The following is a 9489-nucleotide window of genomic DNA, read 5'->3' as shown; positions in this document are numbered from 1 at the left end:
TCTTTAAGTAACAGTTATTGTGCTGACGACTATTGCTCTAAGCTCGATAAAAGATTTTCTCGTTCCGCTTGTAACAGTTCTGTGCCAAGTATTTTTCGGCCTACCTCTTCCTTACCTGCACTGTGGGTTCCACCCTAACACTGCGTGGTATAAGTGATATCTATATAAATATTAAACATTCATAGCAGATCTATTACAATATACAGTTAAATTTCCATAACTCGAACTTCTATAACTCGAACTAAATAGAGTGCAACAGGGTTTAGAGAGCAAACTACATACAATTACAAAAAAATGCTTTAACTTGAAGTCTATAAGTTGAACATTTTATTTTATTTGTGAAATGCTAATTCGAGTTATGGAAGTTTGACTGTATTTTAAAAACCACTTACATAGTTGAAGACCGCGGAAGAGAAACCTTGCTAATTAAATGGTCTGTTCACATCGGCTGCTATCCTGATATATTTCTACTATTAAAATTATAAAATAAAATTATGAATATTGATAAAACAGAAACTGTATCTCTCAAATTCGCCAAAAATAGAATAAACAATTTAAACATTCGTTATGAATTTTAAACACTTAGATGCATTAACTTAACAAATGATCTACTCCTAGAATTAAGAAGTAATAATTTGAAATCGCCTATCATAAAAGCCATAAATGGAATTCTTGGGTATATGACAAAGAAATTCGAAAACGAATATGAGAGAGATTCATAATCTGTAGATCTGTTTATGCAAGTTTTAAAGAAATAACATTAAATAATCAATTTTTATTATTAAATAATAGGCTATGTATGCGCCCGATCCTAAAAGATCTATTGTGCGCCTAACAGCCCAACTAAAACAATTCTAGACTATTTATCAATCTCGTAATTGCCGAGGGCTTAATTTTACCTATTTGATTTGGAACTAAGATCCCGCTTCTAAGGTAATCAAGTCTACGTCTTGCCATCACTGGGCAGTTGCATATAATAAGTTCTGATGTTTCCTTCTCCTCACGAAAGAAGGATGTATTAAGTACTACCTTTACTTTGATAAAATATTTCTAAGAATTTTAATACAAACTTCAAAGACATTAAAACATTTAAAACCATTTAGCTAACAAGCCATCTAATTAAAATTTGATAATACTCAACTTTAAATCAAAGCTTTCGAAAGGATCTACTCGAAATCTATTAGCCTTCTAGATATTTACATCTTTAAAGTTTAGCAGTTTAATTGTACAATAACATTACTCACAACGTGACGTGATCTCTAATAGAAGAATAATTTTAATCGAAAAAGTCATTACCGACGCTGGAGTCAAGGTAACTACCGGGCTAAAAAGGTGTTTCGTCTATACAACTACAGTACAGCATACTTCGTCAGTATAACATAGCTGAGGTTGTTAATTGTTTTTTTGACGTGTCATCATCTTAACAATTCGGATCTGTTTTAGTAGACTGAATGTTAACTATGATAGGAAGTTGTTGAAACGTTTAGTAACATTATTTATTCGGTTTTAATCTGGGCCAGGAGGAGAATTCAAGAATGGTTTATTTTTAATATATCCGTCTATATATATATATATATTGCCACTTTCTGAGTTCGTGTTCTTTGTACATGTCATCTCAAACCATTATGTTAAATTATTTTATTATATTATTTTGTTCTATTTGATGATCGCCAAAAACTAGCTCATTTATTATGATTTAATGGTCCTTTCTTCTGTATGTAAAAATTGGGCTTGTCAGAGACTTTTCTGATTTCTTGATAAAATTTGATATTTGAAAAGTTTTATTTTCTCGAAAAAGGTTCTGTTCACAGCTTGAACTCTATTATGTATTGCTGCGGTTATATCGTCTTTTGAACTTCTTAACTCTTAATCAAGTATAAATAAAATTATTTTATGACACATATGAATTAATATAAACTGTTTATTATTAAGTCTGGTCTTTGTTCTTAACATATGCTTTGTTTGAAAAATTCTATTTTTAGTACATAGGTACATTTTTAGTATAGACTTTGACCTTATTCAATGTGGTTCTTATCGCCCTGATGTTTTTCACTGTATCAATAATGTTGTCATCATAGGTGATTATCTGCATATCTTCAATGAAATTACTCATATCAGGATAATATAATTATAATTATAATTCTGATTATAATTATACTATTATAATTATACTAATTATACTATTATAATAATTATAATTCTTATAATAGTATAAATTTTACATTAACATAGGTTTAAAATTCTATAAAAGTGAAGTATATGTCCAGCCTAAAAATTTTAAATTATTATTGTTTAAAATTCTTTTATTTATGTTTTTTATATTGTGTTTTTTCTTCTGTATAAATATATCAAATTTTATTATATCAAGAAATAATAAACAAATATTATATCTTTGCAAATGTTATACAATTCTTATTGAACAAAAAACATTAAATAAATCTTTTTTTTCTCAATATGTCATATCGAAAGATACATTTCGAAAGATACATTATAAATGAGTATTCGGTAATATGTTCATTTTAAATTAAAGCGCATTAGGTTTGCTTGCTTTCGTCTATAAACATTTCTCTATTGTTTTTTGTTGTTTATTTATGATACAGTAAAGCTATTGTTTATTGTTATCTTTCAACAATGAACAACTTCATGTTTCCCTTTTAATTTCCTTTTCATTTTTAGCGTGTCTATCTTTGAAATATCTTTCCAATTTGATATTTTATATTTCAAGTTTGTTGACAATTTTATTTCGCATAAATGTTTGCGATTCGGTTTATGTATGCATTTGTATCTCAGTATCTACGCAGTACAGTTTCCTGTATTTATTTCTTTAATTGAGCTACTGAAATATGTTCCTTTACGGTTTTGGTTTCAGTTTAGTGTGTCTCAATAACTTCAACGGTTTTTAGCTTTTATTTTTTCAGTATTACAAATTCTCCATTATAGGACCATATTTGGTTTACATTACGTTTTATTGTCTAGATATATACATTTATTATACAAAGATATATTTTTGTTGCTATTTTACAGTCAGACTTTGTCTGAATTGGTACTGCATGCTAGTAAATTTGTTGAAATAAATTAGTTGTTGGTATTATGTGAATATATTCCGGCTCAATTTGTCATTCTGAACATTTTCGTATTTTCTCACAGTTTATTGAAGTTAACGTTTTTGGTGTACAAAATTGCTTTTAAAAATAAAAGACCAAAAGTTTTAATTTAATTGAAGGTAACATGCGTTTGTGTCTAATTGTATCTCAGAAAGATTGCATTAAAAACATGTTATTAGGAACTTTGGAACTTTTTAAACTATAAGTGGTTTTATAAAAACATATATTTTCTTGGTTGTCCTTGATATAAATTGAGAACATTTATTTTGTTAGAATATTTTAACGTAGTTAGACTTAAAAAATGAATAAGACAAAACACAATATTTAACATCAGGTTACAGTTTAAAACCAAGCAGTCTTTAATTTTAAATTAAATAAAATCTCAAAAATATAAGAGGCTTGAAGACGTCTTTTACAGCCCACTAGAAGATATCACTAAAAAAAAATTTTGAATATAACTTTCAAGGCAGCGGAAGACACGGTGCTCTACGTAGAGCTGTATTTGCATCTACATAGAGCTGGAATAAAATTAAACAAATTGGATCTGACAAAGTTCAATGGAACAACAACAGCCCTATGTTGTTTGCAAGGATTTTTAATGATTTAAAATATGTATGTTAATAAAAGATTATAATATTTAAAAAATTGAAAAAAATACTTGACATAATTTACAACATTTACATTAAAAATGTCACATTCTATATACATTTGCGCCTAATTAGTTAAATGTTTCACTCACTCAAGCAGGCAATGCTCAATTTAAGGAGTTAAAGTGCAATTAATTTATTTTAAATTTTAATTACTTATATACAAGACTATTTTTTGAGATGTATAATAAAATACGGGTCAAATGTTGAATTTCTAAAAAATCAATTACGGGAAAGATTCTTTTGTATTTATTTATTTTTAATAAGTTCTTGCATTGAACTAATAACCGATAAAAAATGAATAGAGCGATTTTATAAATAAAATTATATTTGTAAAATTATCGCTAAAAGGAGTTGTTGAATAAAACCGCAGTTGTGCTCAAAAATTCCTGAAAAAACTCTAAATTAACGCAAACATCTTTCAAATAAAATTAAAATCATGTGGGTTCCTCAGCATACAGGAGTCAAAGAAAATGAATTAGCAGATCAAGCTGTCTCTGCCACCATTCGCTCTCCCTTGTTCTTATTTAATACATCCGAAAAAAAAAACTTCATGAAATGTATGGAAGGTGAATGGGTCAGCGTACAACCATCGCTACATGTTGATCAATACCAATGGATTAAAAGCAATGTACCCACAATCATGCACTCGTCAACAATGTCAGATTTTTATCCAATTGTGTATGGGACATTCATGCCTTTTTCATTAACATCTTTTAAGTGGCGATCAGCCATCAAACTTACCATTTTTTAATAGCATATGATAGATCATATACTTAACGATTATCCTTCTTTTGATTCTAATCATAGTAATATCTTTCCAAACATCCTATTTACAAGCTTGTTAAAAACAATCACTGTTAAAAATATACTTTTGATTTATAAATATATTAAAGTCTGTAATCTAGTCAACAAAATTTAATTTATAATATCCGAGCTAAAAGTCCTGGCAGCTAGCGCTTCTTTTTCCTATCTTAGTTATAAGATTTTATGTTTTGTAATTAATTATAATACATAAATAAAGAAAAAGGTTTTATTATTAAAAAAATTAGACTGCTTAATAAAATCAGATAAAGTTTATAACTAACTACTAATGGTGTAGTATTAGTGATAATAATGAAGTGCTAAAATAAAAACTTTGCATATAAGATATTTATTATTTGATATAAGGAAACAATATGTATATATAATATCTATAAACTATATGTAGTAATATGTCAGACTTCTATTCAATATGCTTCTTAATCGGTAAAATTGTGTTAAAAATTATTTCATTGACATTATTATATAGGATTCAAATTATATTTATGTATTTTTATCTAATATCTATAAGAAATATAAACAATAATATATTTATATTCAAACAAAAAATAAAACAGCTACTAATCTTAATGTCTGAATTTTCTTAAATTCTTTCAAAAAATAACTTCAATTTTTTTATTTTAAAATAAATATCTTTATTTACTTTGTTGGGATTCAACTTGATGCTTTTATCACATTTCACAAATCAAACGATACCATTTATCCAAAAAATATTCGAACTCTATTCAACTTTATTGTTTCCGCACTTTTAGTGAAAATACATTTAAACTCAAGTGAATACAAATTTTTGCGGAGCTCTAAATTTAGGTTATAAGTCCTTTCATTGCATGCGCATGGAGAAGAAGGACACTTGTATTCTTCTGTGTGCCTTTTTTTTCAATTCGGTAGTAGGATATTTGATACCTCTTCAACAATATTGATTTAGGGTTAGGTATATTGCTATACACGTATACATTACATTATACGTTAAACGTATTTATATTGTATATATAAAAAATAAATGCAAATACCGCTGCAAATAATATCACAGCAAAACTCCAAAATATGCGAGAGACGAGAAAATGTGCAATAAGAACCAAAACATACAAAAGATGCGAGGCAGGTGTCTTTTAAGGTAAATCGTTGCGCTTCCATTAGATAAAAAGCATAATAAAATTTTTTTTCCACTTTATCTTTGTTTTTGCATATGTTTTTTTTATATATATATTTTACATAGTTTTCCAAAGCACTATAACCAATAGTGGTATTTTTAGCAGGTGAGACATGTATTTTTAATGTACCGATATTTGTTAACTATATTATAGGTACACTTGACAAAAAATTAAAAGTAAATAAAATATTTCATTGGATTTACTGAGAGAAAAAAATTAGTCTTGACTTTTTGGGAAAAGAATGGTGGAACTGGGAACAGAAAGAGGAAAAAGCATTCGATTAACTGAAAGTATTAACGGAGAAATGATCTAAACTAGAAGAAATTTTGTAAGTTTCTTCCTATATTGTAGTGATATAAGTACATAATAAGGGTATAATAATTTTAATACTTATATCTGCAGGATGACTTTGACTAATTGGAACTGGTTAAACAAAAATTGTATATTTTGTCTTTTTCATAGAATTATTGCAAGGATTGATGAGAATTCGTTTCTCAAAGACTTAAAATTGTTTTAAATGAATACGAATTCATATATCGTCTTTAAATTAATGAAAAGATTGTTAGTTATGTTATGAGCATATCTCGCTTGTGTCAAGTATTCAGGTGACATCTTGTGAAATAATCTTATATCACAAAATGAATGCGATAGTAAATTACGATCAAATTAACACAATTAAATAGAAAAGTTTCTACAGGTTTCGTTTAAAAAAATGTGAAAACTTCTCATAAATGATATCAATTGAATTTGATAGTGAATTTGATGTCGCAATATTTCTAGTCACGCTAGTAGTAGCAATTGCTAATGACCTGATGGCTAATCTCAACGGTGCAGTTTGAATAATAGAAGCCAAGTACGTCATTTGATTCACAGCGGGCCATTATTTGAACTCAAATGGGTTTTGTGCATTAGTTCACTACTCCAACATCTCTGGATCATATATTAGATGACACTCTATTTTAAATTTGACAGAGCGGTCAAAAAATTTTATACAAACAATTAAGTTTACCTGTTTAGCTTGCCTTTCTCGGATACGGTAAAACTTCTTCCAGTTCTGAAAGCGGGAATTGGTTGCCAATAACGAATTTTATTTCATGACGTTAAACTAGTCGCAGCTGCAATCTAATAAATCCTTGTAGCAGGGAAACTACTATGTGTATGTGTATACTAGTGATCATAGTAAAAATTTTAATTTTACTCAAAATAATAAAGGAATGGTTAATATTTTTTAAAATAATTTTTATTCAATTACATTATGTATATTATGTTTAAACGTTTTTTTTTAAATACTTTAATTTTACAATAGTTCTATTTTTAATTATCTAATATCATATATATAAAATTATAACAATATTAAATATATAATTCCTAATATAGAAATCTTGTGCAAGTAATGAAGTATAACTGTGTATTTATTTTTTTTGCGATTAAAAAATTTTAAAGAATGAGTTTAAGTTTAAACTTTAGAACAAAGCAGAAATTGTGCCAAATTACAAACCATTCATCGTTCTACCAAGAAAAAAAAATCTGTTTTCTTTCTTTATTTAGCTCTTGTACCAGTCTCAGTGCTGTTTTAAAACTTCTTTTTATATATTCATTGTTGCTAACCCAAGAAAATACGAAATTTGAGTCTTTCCGAAGCTGAAATTATTATAACAAGAAAATAATAATAAAGGAAGAAACAAATTATAAAAAAGAAGAAGCAAATATCTTAAAAACAACCTTCAAGTATCTGTTACGTGCGGACGGAGTCGTCTTTGTCTGTGGTGCCCGAAGTGAAATCAATGTAGATATTAATATACACAATAACTGAACTCACTCCGAGTTTTAATGTTGGTATTAAAATGCAAAAACATATAAATTAATAGTAAAACATTGTCTTAAATCTTATTTTTTAAATTACATTTCGTTTTGACCTCATTTACAAAGCAAAAAATTAGAGAACTTTTACACTTAAATGATTAAACTTCGAATTTTCGTTTGTACTTACAAAAACTAATGAAATTTCTAAGCTCAATGCCATTTTATAGCGCCATTCATCCATCAAACAGCTTTCAACCATTCATTTCAACTATTAAAACAAGTGCTTTAAACGTGTAATATACAAGACGTATATATATGGTATGTATATATATACATATAAAAATGTTAGCACTGCAAAAAATTCAATACAAAAAAAAAACAAAAAAAAAGATAAAAATTTAAATAAATAAAAACAATCAATAGTACTCGATTGCCATGCTACGTAAGCATAAAGTTTCTAATAAAACACTAGCACTATCTATCTATCTATCTATCTATCTATCTATCTATCTGTCATTTCTTCATGCACACGAGTAACACACTTTTTATATATATGTATATTATACATATAAATATATATATTCTATCTAATTACTATAAATACTAAAATATTTGCTAAATCAAAGTACTACCTACTACCTACTTATATACATATATCTATATGAATATTCGTAGACTTGGGTAACTAATGGATACACACAGTTCACAAGTACAATAAATGGGCTGACGTATGCACGAAACCCTAACAAAGTACCGCAAATTTATTTATTGCTTCTATTGTCCTAAAAAGTTTAACTAAGGCACTATGGTGAATAGTAAGGGGTTTTTATATTAAAAATCAATAAATTGCCTAAAACAGCTGATATTGCAATAAAAATGCCGCATGCAATATTTGTTATTATGTATAGAAAATCATTTTGTAGTATATTTGGTAAAATGGTTTAAAATTCAGGTTACTAGCATATTAGAGAAAGTAATTCATTTATTTTTAATTTTCTATTAAATAGAAATAATATATTTGTTTTATTAGTAATCTCAAATAATATTAACCTACGCTGGATATTTTAGTTTATGTTTTAATTGAATATATTTAAAAATATTAACAGCAAATTGTGTTATAATTTATATAAATATAATCGTATAATATACAATATAAATAAATATAATTTATATAAAAATATATAAATCTATAATCGAAGCTGTAAAAAATGTTTTGTAATAGTCTGCCATTCATAGTGCATATACTCAACAATTGCTCTACTTTTAATTCTAAATAAAATAATATATTTTCAAATATTTTACCCACCAATTTATTAAAAAAAATTACTTTTAAAAACACTCTTCTAATACATAAATAATAAAGTTACAAGTTAAAAGTTAAAGATTGGTTAATAAAATTATATTTTTAATATCTAAGCTGAAAAACTGAATGTTGAACTGTATTAAATATTTAACATGAACCTTATGCATATAACCAAAAACTATATAAATTTGATAAATAAGACTTGTGAATAAATAAGTTTGAAAATGAACGATTGTTGTTTTATTTAGTATTTAAAGAAAAATTCTAGAAACGCCAAAAAAAAACCATGTTTCCATAACTGGAAAGTAGTTGAAATAAGCAAAGGGTTTTATATATTCGACGATTGTAGAAATCCAGATTTTTAATAAACTCTTAAAAACGAAATGATCATTAGACCATCGATTAAGAAAAAGGAATTTAAGAATTTAAAGTTCAAGTTGATGGTTTACAAAACCATCTTTAATTTTTAGTGGTTATCAAATTTATCATAACCCTTTTTTATCAAAAAAGTCAAGTACGGCTTTGGATCAGTTGGTTAAGGTGCGCTGATTCTGAGCTTCATATTTGGCAGGACCCGAGTTCGATTCCTGGTAATTGCAGTCTCAAAAATAATTATTTACGAATAATTAAATATAAGAATTATTTCCAAGACCACTGAT

This window comes from Teleopsis dalmanni, chromosome 2 (assembly GCF_002237135.1).
Source record: "Teleopsis dalmanni isolate 2A chromosome 2, ASM223713v2, whole genome shotgun sequence".
In the NCBI taxonomy this organism is placed as follows: domain Eukaryota; kingdom Metazoa; phylum Arthropoda; class Insecta; order Diptera; family Diopsidae; genus Teleopsis; species Teleopsis dalmanni.
This window is presented reverse-complemented; position numbering follows the sequence as displayed.